This window comes from Panthera pardus, unplaced genomic scaffold, assembly GCF_024362965.1.
Source record: "Panthera pardus isolate Hobbes unplaced genomic scaffold, ASM2436296v1 HiC_scaffold_13, whole genome shotgun sequence".
Classification (NCBI taxonomy): Eukaryota; Metazoa; Chordata; class Mammalia; order Carnivora; family Felidae; genus Panthera; species Panthera pardus.
The window spans coordinates 23,422,292-23,438,691 of record NW_026526688.1 but is presented as its reverse complement, the minus strand read 5'-3'; positions in this window follow the sequence as shown (position 1 = coordinate 23,438,691).

The window sequence follows — 16,400 nt, the reverse complement described above, 5'->3', positions numbered from 1 at the left end:
TTTAACATGTTCTCGTTACAATCTGACATTGGCATAATTCCATCCAGCAGTGATCCATGTTCCTTCCTTTTCGTAATTGTCTCAACCAACCATATGCAGCAGAAGTGACTCGTGTGACTTCCGACACTAGATCACAAGAACCAGGTTTGTACCTGGTTTACTCTCTCTCAGACCTCGTGCTCTCGGGGAAGGCAGCTTCCTTGCTATGAAGACATGCAAGCAATCCTGGGGGAAGAACAGAGACCCCCAGTTGATGGCTGATATCAAATTACCAACGATGTGAGTGAGCCATCTGTGAAGTGAGTACTTCAGCCTCAGTCACGCCTTCAGGTATCTGCAGCCCAAGCCAGCATGTGCCTTGTGACTGCATAAGAGACCCTGGTTGAGAAAGAACTGCCAGTCAAACCCTCCCTAAAATCCTAACCAGCAGAAACCATGTGAAAAATGAATGATTATTGTCTTAAGCCACTATGCTTTGGGGTGATCTGTTGTAATAGGTAGCAAATAGATAACAAATACAAAAAACGTTGTTTAATTTGTTGATTAACCTGTACATGGAAATTGTGAAGTTATACCTATCCAAATTCCAAGAGCAAATAAGCCAGTTTAAATTTCTTAAAGTCCTTAGTTCTTACTTTAGATGCCCAAGTAGGTGAAGCTTTATATCTCTATGTTAGCCCTCGAAAAAGAGGGAAGCTTTTTATAAGTTCTTGTAGTATCTATTGTATTTTTTAGGTACTAGATGGCTTTAAAAAGTTTCAATAACATTGTTTCATGATATGGGAAAGTAGAGAAGGTCCAATATTTCTTTATTAGTTTCCTACTTCTGTGTCTTTCGACTATGTGTGCAATATGTACCCTGTTCAATCAAGTTATAGTCATGGTAAACAAATTTTTTAAATATTCAACAATACATGTGAAATATATAGAATAATTCTTAGCTTTGAGAAAATTTCTTTGGTGTATCTCTAGTGGGAATATCTGGAAGGAACTTTCCAAATCGGAGTTAGCCTATTTCACATACCATATGGAAAAAGCAAAATAAAAATTCTCCTACTTATGCCTAAAACACGATTTGTCTTTGTATGGTTAAGTCCCAAAATGTCTGGCGATTTCTGTAATTTAAAGTCTAAGAAATGGTAAAAGATTCTCAGACTAAGGATAATTGGTCACAAAAATGAACGTAAAAAGGATTTATAAAACATTGTCATCCAAGAGGTTGAGCTAAGGGTTCTATATCATACTTAGATAAAGTTATGGTATTGCTATGAATAACTCATTTTTTTCAGAGACTCTTGAAGGTCTAAATTTTCTATCCGACTGGCGATTCTTTCTATTTATGGACAAAATTATGTTCAAAGTAGAGAAAACCTCTTTCACGTCTCAATCTCTTAAGTATTTGTCAAGCCCAAACTTTCTGTTCAGAGTGGGACATCAAAGTGAATCATATTTTTTTTTCTTCTGAAATAAAGCTCACTTCAGTGATGTCCAGAATGGCATACAGACCCACACAAGAAAGTAGCTTGCCTAGGACTCCAGTTGTAAAGTGGAAACAATATTAATTTTAAATATTTTAATTTATGTGTTATCAGTCTAAAAGTCAAGGTCAAATTCATTATGCTATTAGAGTCTGTTCAAATATTTTTATGCAATGGGATGGTAAGTGCATTACAGATATAGGTGGGCAGAATGTAGATGTTTAGGATGGAATATATTCACTAAACAGACATAAACATTAGTTTATAGTTATGCTATATGAGATTGTATCTGAAATCATACATGAACTCCATATCTATGTCTAACGCAAAATCTAAAATAGTTCACTAAATTTTCACCTTGTTATTTACCTAAACTGCATGACACAGGACAGTCACTCTTTCATTCCCTCTGCATGAATGATAAGGTGATAGAAACAATACTGACTTTGCAATCAGGCAGATCTGGATTTTAACCTCAGCTGTGACCCTCACCAAGGATATGAACTTGAATATATTGCATCGTTTGAGTCTCAAGTTGTGAAAAATAATGTTTTCATTCTATAAATGCTTCAAATACAGAAACATATTTCTAGAGACAAAGATATTATTGAGACTTCCTGGCCACGGCATCAATAAACAGCTTCCCAGACTTACTAAGAACTAATCTGTATAGTTTGTTTTCAGAAATATTTGCCTGAACATGTCTATCAGTCAGGGATGAGAAAAACCAATCCCATATAGTTTAAACTTGCAAAGAAAGAAACCAAAAAGTTATATTCTCTTAATAAGCAGATTTTTAAGAAGTCTTTTGGAAAAGACAGAGGTGTAAAGCTGAAAACATACTGATTTCTCAGTGACCTTTGAGAAAAAATAAGATCATTTGAAGTCTTTGTTCCTTCTATATCAATAAAAACCCACTCTCATATACTTTGCTCCTAATATGTCATAAGTGATATTCAGTGGATTAAAATATTACCCTTGTCAGGAATATTTACGTTTATATAGAACATAAATAGTGGTATTTTAAGTTTGAGCCAATGTATTGGGTCACATGGGCCTTCCCTGTGTATCGAAAATATCACTCTAACTGGCCCCAAGATCAGCTGGTGTTAGAGAAAGCACCAATGTTGAAGTTCTGCCACACCATTTTTTTTAAAAGGTTTGCGTGATGTTTTAGAGCATCCTATGTGGTTTGAAATAGGAATTTGATTTATTTTTCTTTTTTTCATGCAGTACCTGTTATTACAGGATAGCTTTCTAATCTTAGTGATTTTCAGCATCCACTCCATGATATATAAAATTTCTTTACATGTATGTGCCTATTTTGAAGAGCTCTATTCTGTTATACTGATCGATATGACTAAGGTCTCATTGCTCCCAATTAGTATAGCTTTATATTATGCGTTGGTATCTTTCAGGGAAACTCCTCGGGCTTTCTTCTTGTTCTTCAAGAGTGTTGTGCCTACCATACCTCTGCTCTACCGTATAGCCTTTACAATAATATTGTAAATTGGAAAAATTCTGTTGGAATTTGGAAAGGAATTATACGGACTCCTTGCATCAATCTGGAGAATAGATATTTTCAACTTGTAGTATAATTTTATAATTAATATTATCTCTAAAACTAGTCAAACTTTCCCCTGGTGGGTAGTAGAATATCAAGTGTTCTGATGTGCAGATGAAGATCCATAAAACTAGCAGTAGGCCTCCTTAGGTTCTAATGGGTTGCTCAACCTATTAGTTAATCAGGAAAATGCAGATTTAGACCATAGTGAAATACCATTCTTCAATGGCTAAAATTTTTAAATTTGATAATATCAAGTTTATTGAGAATATGGTCTGGCCAGAACCTTTATACAACCCTAGTGGCAATGTAAATTATTACGAACATTTTGGAAAATAATTTGGCACTATCTTACAAAGCTGAACATTTGAAACCCCTACAACCTAGCAATTCTGATCCTAGCCACAAACCCTAGAGACTTTTACATTTGTGGACCTAGATGAAATATACAAAGACATTTAGAGCAGCATTGTGTTTAAGAGTCCATCAGTAGGAGAGGAGAGAAGTAAAGTGGAAGTATATTTACTCACTGGAATGTGTTTGTGAAAATGAATGAAGTATAATTACAGGCTACCGTAAGGGTGAACACTGGAAAAATATTGAATTTTAAAAGCGGGTCCCAGAAAACTACCTATACTATGAGACCATTTTATAGAACCTAAAAATAAGCAATGCTAATTAATGTAGTATGCAGACATATGTAAACAACAATACCACTTTTTATAAGTAGGACTGATAAACACAGAAAAATAAGCACACAGTTTACTTCTGGGAGGAAACTAGTCATCCAGAAGGGGGTTGCTATGCAGAGAAGTTGAGGGAGGCGATCCTGAGGCCAGTGACAGTGAACTACAGTACTGACTTTGGAAAACCAGTCACGAAGAGCCTCTCATAAGGGGGATGAGAAGAAAAACCCGACACTAATAAGTGGCTCTTATGTACAGGCCTCATACATGTGACACTTAAAAATTGTCTCCACATCCCAACATGGAGAGTTGATATGGTGTCATCTCACAGATAGGTAAATAGAGTTTAGGTGAGGTTAGAAACCTTACCTAATGTTGTCTAACACGCAAATGGCAGAAGTAGGATTCAAACCCATGATTCTTTGGGGACAAGGCCAAACCCAAGGGCTTTGCAGCAGATACTGCCTTTGTGAAGCTGGATGGAAAAAGTCTCAAGTCGAGCCTATTTTTCTCATTCTGTTTATTTTCCCTCATTTAAGGTCTCACCTCTGAGTTAACATCCATTTTCAACATGGTGAATTGCTAACATTTGGAAGATGTGGCATTTACGTGTAACTTGTAACTACTTGATCAAAACATCTGGTGGCGATTATGAAGGGTACAACCTGGACTGCTTACGACACTTACAAAAATAATTTCTGCTCGGTTTACCCGAAAGGAAATATTTTAGCCCTTACTTTGTCCTTGCTAGTCGAATAAATGTCTCTTTCACATGAAACCATTAAAGAAAAAAATCTGGCTTCATCTGAATTTGCTCTTCAAGTTTAAGTCCTATTGGCAGTCAATCAAAGCACTGGTTTGGAGCTCTGGGTTCATAGAGCAAGTTAAAAAACTTAGTTTTACTCAGCAAAGAGACCTGATTTAATTGGCACAATAATTGAATTTCACTAGAGTAACAAATGGAACAGGTATAGAAATGCTGCATGCACCTTGGAATTTAACATCATTTCTGGGAAGTTGAAGATAATACATAATTTCACAGCTTGCAGGGTGGGGGTGATTTTTTTTTAATAATTAAATATGTGCATTTGCTTTGTCATAGTAGAAAAACTTAAAATTGAATGTTCAAAGAAGTAAGAGAGTACAGTAAAACAATTAAGTAAGTTACTAGGAAATTTTGACAGTTCAGAACTTGGGATTTAGGGGTGCCTGGGTGGCTCAGTCTGTTGAGCGTGGAGCCTTGATTTTGGATCAGGTCATGATCTCAAGGTCATGAGATCCAGCCCCGCTCAGTGTGGACCTTGCTTGGGATTCTCTCTCCCTCTCCCTCCCCTTCTGCCCCTCTCCCTGCTCACACATACTCTATCTCTCTCTCTCAAAAAAAAAAAAAAAAAAGAGAGAGAGAGAACTTCAGATTTATTTCATAATCTCACTTCTCACATTCTTCCTTCATATTCACCCACACACATCCCAGTTTCATTCTACCACAATCCTGAGCCAGCCTTTCCACAACCATCGTTAATGGAATGTTTAAATCTATCTATCTTTAAGCCATCCCTCTTTTCTGTGACACATGCTGATATAAAGATTCACTTTCTTTATTTTGCTATTATCTACTTAAATGTTTTGATAATTGTCAACTGCTATGATCCAACTACTGCATTTATAAGGGTCCCTTTTATGCATGATTTGCTGCTACATTATAATAATAGCTAATTTTACTGAGCAATTATTACATTGTTAGGCACTGTGCTAACCCCTGAAGGCTTAAATTATCCTATTTAGTCTTGACAACAACTCTAAGAGGTTTGTATGATTACTAGATCTGTTTTATAGATGAGTCTAGAGATGTTAAGAAACTTGCCTAAAGTTATGAAAATGGTAAAGGGCAGAGCTAAGACCAGAATTGAAATCAGCGTGTCCCAAGATAGAACTACTACTCTACACTGTTCCCCACACCTTTGTATGGTGCGTACACAGATAAGGCAGCATTTGAGATAATTTTTAGGTAGTATCATCTTTGGATTCAGTTAATTAGTCCAATATTATTCTTCCCATCTGTCAGTTTTCTGTTTATCTCTCAGCCTCTTAGCCAAATCCCAAAAGCGATTTTTAAATTCCCCTAGATAAACTTTGAGATCAGAAACTGTTTAACCCTGTACAGATACTTTCATTTTCATAGAGCTGAAAGAAAAAATATAAATAGAAAAACAGGAAAATTGAAGCTTTGGAGTATTTGGGGATGCATACCATTACAATAGCTACTTTTTAAAATACACTAATCATTTTAGTTTTATATGAAGATTATTGGCTTATGTTTTTGCCTTAGTTTAAATTGTGCACATTAACATAAATACACAGAGCAAAGGGAAGTAAGTAATTTGCATTTTATAAATGTAATTAGCATTAATAGGACGTATGCACTCTGAAAGTCTAGATGATATAGTTGCATTAATTCTCCTCCCCTGATAGATTTAAGTGATTCCAGAATATATTCGTTTCTAATTAGATTGTTCTAACAAGGATAATTCAGTTTGATGAACATTTAGAACTCAAAAGAATAGAACTTTTAGAACTTTAACGACATAATGAGATATTTTTTGGCTTTCTGTACATCAAACTTTCAACGATATCTTTAAAAATATTGCTACAATTCTTGTTTGCTCTTACTTAGAAATTTCATTCTGAATAAAGTGAATTTTTTTTAACACACCAAAGTGCAGCTTGTACCCAAAGAATGACTAAGTAATTGTGTGATTTTTCAAATAGGTTTTATACTCTTATGTAAGAAAAAAAATCTATTTAAAGGAAAAAGAAATCCAGTTAGTAATATCTAATTCAATATGAACACTGAGCAGAGCATAACATAAAAAATATATATACAGTAATTCCTAGGAAATACATTTAATCACCCAAAATGTGTATCTTGCTTTGGAATGTGTTTTATTCTTTTGTGTTCTATTTCACCCTTTATTTTGTATAGTTCAGAGGTTTACAGGGTGTTTTGACTTAACACATGACAGTCTTTTTATTTCTTAATTAAAGTGATTTTCCTCCCTAAGGAGCACAGTAGCTATATCACCAAGGCTAATAAATCTCAGATATTAAGACTTAAGACATGGCTCACTTATATTTTTAAAATGTCATTTACCAGGGAATTTATTCTATAGTGTGCCCCCAAATTGGAATTTCTGAATTCCATTCACCAGAGGGTAAATGTGCCTCCATCTAATGGTCTACGTGGTTATGTCTATCCTCCCCAACTTGATTGCTTTTTAAGTTTTCTAGGCTAGAGACTTATGAAACTTTGCCTACAACCTAACACTATCACTGTAAAGATAGTGTAATTCTGCAAATAATGACTTGCAACCAATTAACTAACTTGAAAAATTGACCTCACTTTTCACATCGGGTAACTTAGAAGAAATAAATTTAGTGAGAAATATATTTGTATATATACACATATGGTATTTTCAAATAAATTGTCAAAGAATTCTGGATCATAAATAAGGTGATACTGCTTTCCTGCTTTACTTTTTTCTTGTTTCCCTCTTTCTTAGCTTTTATCCATAAAGTTTCATAATGCTACACAAACCCAGTAAAATTCCATGGAAACTTTTATGAAAAGTTGCTGTAGTTGATTTGTGTTAGCCTTCTAGGGCTGCCCTCACAGATTGAGTGGCTTAACCAACAGAAATTTATTTTCTCACAGAAGTCCAAGATCTAGTCCAAGACTTTGGCTGGATTGGTTCATTCAGAAACCTCTCCTTGAATTACAAATGACCACTCTCTCCCTCTTCACATGGTTGTCCCTCTTTGCACTGCCTCATGGTTCTAATCTCACATTCTAAATAAGTGTTCTAATCTCACATTCTAAAGACAGCTGTCCAGGTGGATTAGGGCCCACCCATTTGATCTCATTTAATCTTAATTACCTCTTTAAAGGCCTATTTTCAAATTCAGTCACATTCTAAGGTCTAAGATTGGGCCTCAGGGTATGAATTTCAGATTGTGTGTATGTATGGGGAACGAGGGAAGGTGTCGAAAAGGAGAAACAATCCAGTCCATAGCATGACTAATTTTTCTGCCAAAGAAACCACTTTCCCTCACTCCAGTCCCCATCCTGATGGGGAGATGATTATTATACATTCCTGTTTTTTGGTCCTTAATATGGTCAATGAAATATAATGAAAACTTTTGAAAGCCACTTTGTGGCTCACAGGATCTCTCTTCCTTAGGTAGTGTCGTGGATAAAGGCTACTGTATCATTCTGGATCCCAGAGGAAAGATGACATAGAGCCAATCAGCAACCTACCTTCAATGGATATCTATGGTGAGCAAGAAATATATCTCTGTTGAAATAAGCCACTGATATTTTGGGGGATGATGGTTTCTGCAGCACATAGCTTATTCTGATTAATACATAAGTACCTATACATCACTGACGTTCTATTAAGTTCTTTGTGGTTCTTTATACCCTACGAGTAAAAATGGAGTCCCTCATTTTGTTTAGACTGGCTTTGAAAACAGGAAATTAAATTATTTAATTGATTAATGCAATAGGTGTGTGAAGTTTTCTGAATTAGATGTTTCACCTTAAATCTTCAATTCCTGTGCATTCAGCTTCATTCTCTATGACCTCGTTTTTTCAAGGCAGATAAAGAAAATAAGTGATGGATTCTACTGGTGATTTCATGGTTAACAATTAATATAATTAAGGAAGAAGTTGAGTATCAGCATACTAATCACTGTTCTTTTAATGATATGTTTGCACCACTACAGAACTTTCAAGGCTATTTCTAGAATTGCCCTTTCAACTGTATGATATATACCTAATTTAAATTATGATATATATACTTAGCAAAATATACAATTGTTAAAAGGATGATTATAAAGAGTTTATAATGACTGGGGGAATTAGTGCTGTGGTAAAGCATGACATACACAAAAAAATTTCTTTATATAGAAATTCTTAGGAATAGGAAAAAAAATGGGAAAATCCAGGGAACACAATTTTAATTGCAGTGTCTTTGAATGATAGAATAAGTGACTTTTTTCTCCTTTTTCAACTTTGTAATATGTTCTGAAATGTGTACATTGAATAAATAAAATAATACCTGTACAAAACAGAAATTCAAACTATATGAAAATTTCAAGGAAAACTATTATTTAAAGCTACAAACACATTAAAAACCACCTTAAACATTTACAAAACATGCAAAAATATTTCTGTATTCATATGTCTTAGCAGGAATAAAAGGGAGAGGTAACAAAAAGAATGTGTTAATATTCTTTAAATGTGTTAAAGAATGTGTTAAAAGAATGCTTGGGGTACCTGGGCGGCTCAGTTGGTTGGGTGTCTGACTTTGGCTCAGGTCATGATCTCATGGCTCATCAGTTTGAGCCCCACATTGGGCTCTGTGCTGACAGCTCAGAGCCTGGAGCCTGCTTTGGATTCTGTGTCTCCCTCTCTCTCTGCCCCTCCTCCACTCGCACTCTGTCTTTCTCTCCCTCAAAATTAAATAAACATAAATTTTTAAAAATTTGAAAAATTAATCTATACTCTTTTTAAGTTAAATCGATTAAATTTTATTATTAATTGTATTTCATAAAAAGAAACTGGAAGAAAACTAAAAATATTTCTAAATTTCAGACAAATTTTCTTAAGTGACATATTATTAGTTCCTTAAAAAAAATACCTCTGAGGGGCCCATGGGTGGCTCAGTTGGTTGGGCATCCAACTTCGGCTCAGGTCATGATCTCCGGTTCATGAGTTCGAGCCCCACGTCGGGCTCTGTGCTGACAGCTCAGAGCCTGGAGCCTGCTTCAGATTCTGTGTCTCCCTCTCTCTGTCTCTCTGCCCCTACCCTGCTCGCACTCTGTCTGTCTCTCTCTCTGTCAAAAATAAATAAACATTAAAAAAAAATTTTAAAAAATACCTCTGAGATTAAGAATAAAAGAAACCATTGTGATTTGTAGCTGTGTTATTTCTCTAACATTAAAGATGAAGCGATCAGCAGTAATGCATGTCCTCCCTTTCTTGCCCACCATCTTCTCATGTATATTACATTACGTCTACTTCAATGAGATTTTTAACATTTACATTTGGTTATACAACCAAGAAATTTCAAATTGTTTAAATTTGCTTTTGATTTAAGTGGATTCAGTGTTCTCCACCAACACTGTGCCACACACTTTCCATTCCTAAATTCACTTGTTTTTTTACCAAGTGGGTTTTTTGTTTGTTTTTTTAAAGAGAGACTTGTACATAATCTATTGCCTGGATTTTTCCTGTGTGAAGAAATCTGCCTCTTGCACTTACACTTGTTCTTGGGTCAGACTTTCTTTCCTTTTTTTCTTAGCAGATTTGCTTCATTCCTTTCTTGCAGTGCGTGTTGCTGTGAAAAAGTCTAAGGCCAATCTGATTTTCACTGCTTGGAGGTTTCAGTTTCCCAGAATCTTGAGGAGGTCTTTTATTATCAGAGATGTTCAATTACATAGTAAGATATTTATCAATGACAATAAGTTTTCTTGGCATAAGTGGTGTCCTTTAGAACTATAGAATCCGTTTTTCCTCATTTCAGGAAAATTATGCCATGTTGTATCTGATTATTTTTGTGCTCCATTTTTTGGAGCCAGTATATCAGGAACCCCATTTTTTTTTGTTTTCTTATTTTCATCTATGTCTTATCTGCTTTATGTCATAAGCTTTTATTTTATTGAATTCTTATTCTTCAAAGACTTTCTACTGCTTGAAGCAATGGAGGATATGACTGTATTCCTTGATCTGTCTTTTATGACCTGGTCTTTTTTATTCTTTTTTTAAAATTTTCTCATTATTGTGTCTGTAATATGTTTTACATAGTTACCACATTATTTTATACATCTTAATCATTGTTAAATAAGGTAGCTCTATGCGGATCTGTCTTTTGCTTTTACTATATTAGGTTGACACTCTTCCTGTTAATTAGAAATTATTTCACTAACTATGAGCTATCATTTGAAGATTACGCTTATTCCAGCCAGTTTTCCAGAAAACAGTTCTTTCTCTGGTGCCTCTGCTCATGTTCTATTAACAATTATCTTACCTCTTATCCGCAACCCCATTTAATGAAGTGCACCAAGGCAATGTGCCACTTTCGGATCTTGGACTAAATAAACAGGAATTTATAAACCAATGCCTTTCTTGAAGGAAATAGATATTTCCTGATGGCGTATAACTGTAAATCCGGTTCAAAAACACGATTCTCAGAGTTCATGCTATTCTCCAAATTCCTGAATGTTTGTGTTTACTTTGGCAGCATATATACCAAAAGTGGAACAAAGTCCTGTTTTTCTAGATGTTTGGATTCAGTGTTTGCCTTGCGTAGTTCTTAATAAATGGTAGATTCGCTCTCCTTTTTTTGATGTGTTTCTGGTTCATCCCTTGTTCTGACCTAGGCACTAACCTACAGAGTATTTGGCTCCTTTGTTTGCATGTTCTGGCAAACTCCTTTTCTACTCTGGGCCTTATTGTTATCAAGCACATGGGTGAAGACAATAGCCACTGATGATCTGGCACTGATATGATGCATCTCCTCCCTAGAATATAATCCTCTCTACTTTGCCAAATCCTTCTCATAATTCAATCCTAAATCCCCGCTCCTCCCTAAACCCAATCCCCCAGGAAGCGTCGCATCACATTAATCTCTTCTTATCAGAAAAGAATATAATTCACTACCTAATTGTCCTCTAGTTGCTTCATTTGTGCTCATTTAGATTATGATTGTTTCATAGAGCTACAGAGGGAAAAGGTTCTTTTGTTTTCTCTGCATTTTGTAGCACAATAGAGGCCACACAGGAAATACTTAGTGACCCAATAAGTGTTGTTTATGGGAGACGCACCTTAGTATTTAGTAAAATAAGATTTAAAATATTTATCCCTTTCTCGTTCCATAGTAGGATATAGATGAAAAGTTATATTACTCTCGAGTACCTTTACTCTTTATAAAAATAATTTGGCAACATCTTATATTAGTCTCCATACATAAAAGCCAGTTGCTTAACGTAGGCAGTTCTCGTTTTGCACAGTAAAATGACTGCGTGAGTGGAGCCATGCAGAGCAGCCTTAATAATAAAAGGGCAAGGTTATGATAGTTCAATGTCCTTTACCATTCTTGTGTAAATATTAAAAGCTCTTACAATTGCTTGTAAATATATAGAAAAATAAAGATAGTAAAGACATATACACTTTGTACATTATAATTTAAAACATTAGAAAATCGAAAAGTAAAGGTTTTTTTGTTTCATTTTGTTTTTGCAAAACAATTTATCAAGACTAATTTGAACATTGCTTACTTTTCTTCTCACAGCATAGTTTGCATGTGTGGTGAGCATCTTTGCTATGCCTTGGAGAATCGATACGCCATTGCAATGTCAGGAAATATCTCCAAGAGTTTTTGCAAGTGACGTTTCCTGCCACCATCACTTCCTCTAAGACACTTGTCTCGCTGCTGTCACCACCACATTCTTCATTTGTATGTAAGTTCACCTTCACAAAGTTCTCTTAGCTCCATGCCTAGTTTGTCAAGCAGCAGCAATGTCAACATTCTCATTACCAGCTATTTCTTCTATAACTGCACTTCTGTTCAGTGTGAATCTCACTTTCGATGTCATCATTTTTTACTTCTTTGCTGTACTTTCATCTATATTGGCTAAGCCCCTCTTTCAATGAGCATCTTTGTAAAATGCCACGTGGCTTTATCACTGGGAGACAAGGCAGCAACATAACTACACACTTTGCTGTCTGTGCAGGAACTGAAAAACAAGTGTAGTGAGGAATTACCTGCAGATTTTGAAAGAAGCGAGGGGATTGGTCACTGATCATGATGTAAATCTCTGATTTGCGTAGTGATTTGTGAACTGAAGAGCTAAGAGCTAAGTTTTTCCTCCCTGCAATCTCACAGTTAGTATATGGTGGTAGCTGAAACTTGAGACAAGTGAAGCTGGTGTTGTTGGGGACTGGTATTTCTTAACTCAAATATGGTACCCGAAATGTGTGCATATCTGGACTATACAAAGCAAGACTGCTAGTACTAGGTTTTAACATTTTTTAGACTTTTAACTGTGTAATTTCCAAGAATAATCTTCTCCTCTTCTACAATTTCTGACATAATCAATTTATCACCTTTTTAAAAACGTAAATATATACTATTTCCCAGTAGATTTACTTCTGTTTACTGCGATGCTAAACATTTTTAAAAATATTAACACATAATGGTAGCCTTGGTTACATAATGGTAACACATAATGGTAGCCAACCTCAGTTGGTTCAGCATCCAACTCTTGATTTTGGCTCAGGTCATGATCTCACGGTCGTGAGATTGAGCTTTGCATCAGGCTCTATGCTCCACGTGAAAATCACTTAAGGTTCTCTCTCACCCTCTCCCTTTCTCGCCCTCCAAAAAATAAAAATAAAAAATAAACATTAATACACAAGTAAACACCAGCTCTCTTTTTAGTTTCTCAATCTTTATTTAACTCAGCATTTAAATTAGATGCCATATCATATAATCTGTTACTCCAGTATCAGCACAACTTTCTTCATGAGCTAAAGCACCTATTTTCCTAAACAAGTTCTATCACCTTACATTTTTATACAAGAAAACATACAAGTGTATGGCCAACTAATCATGGACAAAAGAAAGAGTATCCAATGGAAAAAAGACAGTCTCTTCAGCAAATGGTGTTGGGAAAACTGGAAAGTAACATGCAGAAGAATGAACCTGGACCACCTTCTTACACCATACACAAAAATAAACTCAAAATGAATGAAATACCTAAACGTAAGACAGGAAACCATCAAAATCCTTGAGGAGAAAACAGGCAACAACCTCTGTGACCCTGGCCGCAGCGAATTCTTACTTGACATTTCTCCGAGGCAAAGGAAACAAAATCAAAAATGAACTATTGGGAACTCATCAAGATAAAAAGCTTCTGAACGGTGAAAGAAACACTCAGCAAAACTAAAAGGCAACCAACAGAATGGGAGAAGATATTTGCAAATGACATATCAGATAAAGGGTTAGTATCAAAAATCTATAAAGCACTTATCAAACTCAACACCCCAAAAAACAAATAATCTGAAGAAAAGGGGAAAAGACATGAATGGACACTTTTCCAAATAAGACATCCAGATGGCTAACCAACACATGAAAAAGTGCTCACCATCACTCATCATCAGGGAAATACAAATCAAAACCATGGCGAGATACCAAATCAAACCTGTCAGATTGGCTAAAATTAACAACTGAGGAAAAAGAGATGTTGGCGAGGAGGTGGAGAAGGATGAACCCTTTTGCACTATTAGTGGGAGTGCAAACTGGTGCAACCACTCTGGAAAATAGTACGGAGGTTCCTCAAAAAATTAAAAATAGAACTACCCTAGACCTCGCAATTGCACTTGGTATTTATCCAAAGGATAAAGGAGTGCTGATTCAAAGGGGTGCACGCATCCCAATGCTTACAGCAGCACTATTGACAGTAGCCAAAGTATGGAAAGAGCCCAAATGTCTATTGATAGATGAATGGATAAAGAAGATGTGGTGTACATATACAATGGAATATTACTCAACAATCAAAAAAGAATGAAATCTTGCCATTTGCAACAACATGGATGGAACTAGAGTGTATTATGCTGAGTGAAATAAGTCAGCCAGAGAAAGACAAATATCATATGATTTCACTCATATGTGGACTTTAAGATACAGAACATATGAACATAAGCGAAGGTAGCAAAACTAATATAAAAATGGAGAGGGAGACAAACCATAAGAGACTCTTAAATACAGAGAACAAACTGAGGGTTGCTGGACAGGTGTTGGGTGGGGGATGGGCTAAATGGGCAGGGTGCATTAAGGAGGATACTTGTAGGGAGGAGCACTGGGTGTTATAAGTAAGTATGAATCACTAGATTCTATTCCTGAAATCATTATTACACCATATTTTAACTAACTTGGATTTAAATTAAGTACACACACACACACACACACACACACACAAGATATGGAACTAAAAAGACCCAAATAGCCAAAGTAATGTTGAAAAAGTAAACCAAATCTGGAGGCATCACAATTCCAGACTTCAAGCTGTATTACAAGGCTGTAATCATCAGGAAGGCATGGTACCGGTGCAAAAATGGACACATAGATCAACAGAACAGAATAGAGAAACCATAAACGGACCCATAAATATATGCCCAACTAATCTTCAACAAAGAATATCCAATGGGAAAAAGACACTCTGTTCAGCAAATGGTATTGGGAAAACTGGACAGAGACATGCAGAAGAATGAAACTGGGCCACTTTCTTACACCATACACAAAAATAATTTCAAAATGGATGAAAGACCTAAATACAAGATAGGAAACAATCAAAATCATAGAGGAGAAAACAGGCAGCAACCTCTCCTACCTCAGCTGCAACAACTTTTTTCTAGACGTGTCTCCAGAGGCAAGGGAGACAAAAGCAAACATGAACTATTGGGACCTCACCAAGATAAAAAGCTTCTGCAAGCAAAGAAAATATCAGCAAAAGAAAAGGCAACCAACAGAAGGACAGAAGATGTTGCAAATGACTTATCTCTGCTACTAAATTATAACTGAAGTATAAACTTTTTAATTCAAGTATAATTAACATAGAGTGTTGTATTAATTTCAAGTATAAAATATAATGATTCAACAATTCTATACATTAATGCTCATCACAACAGGACTCTTAATTGCTTTCATCTATTTCATTCATCCCCCCCACCCACCTCCCCTCTGGCAACGACCAGTTTGTTTTCTGTATTTGAGAGTCTGTTTCTTTGTTTCTGTTTTAATGTGCTTGTTTTTTTGTTTCTTAGATTTCACATATAAGTGAAATCATATGGTATTTGTCTTTCTATGACCGACTTATTTCATTTGGCTTTACACCCTCTACATCAATCCATATTGTTCCAAATGGCAAGCTTTCATTATTTTTTGTGTCTGAGTAATATTCTGTTGTGTGGAATATATACCACATCTTCTTTATCCATTCATCTATGGACAAACACTGGACATTTGGCTCTGGGTCATTTCCTTATCTCGGTTACTGTAAATAGTGCTTTCTGAAACTGTTGTTTTTGTTTTCCTTAGTAATTACCCAGTAGTGGAATTAGTAGGTCGTATGTTATTTCTATTTTTACTTTTTGAAAAGTCTTTATACTGATTTTCACAGTGGTTGCACCAACCACTTGGTTAATATTTTTTGGTCATTTTGATGATAGCCAATATTATAGATAAACGCCAATATTATAGATATGAAGAGATAACTCATTGTAGTTCTGATTTGCGTTTCTCTGATGACTAGCGATGTTGAGCATTTTTTCATGTGTCTGTTGGCTGTCTGTATGCATCTTTGGAGAAACATCTATTCAGGTTCTCTGCACATTTTTAAATTGAATTTCTTTTAGTGTCGAGTTGTATAAGTTCTTTATATATTTTGAATATTAACCCCTTATCAGATACAGCATTTGCAAATACTTCTCCCATTCAGTTGGTTACCTTTTTGTTTTGTTGATGGTTTTCTTTGCTGTGCAAAAGCTTTTAATTTGGTATACTCCCAATAGTTTAATTTTGCATTTCTTTCCCTTGCCAAATGAGACATATC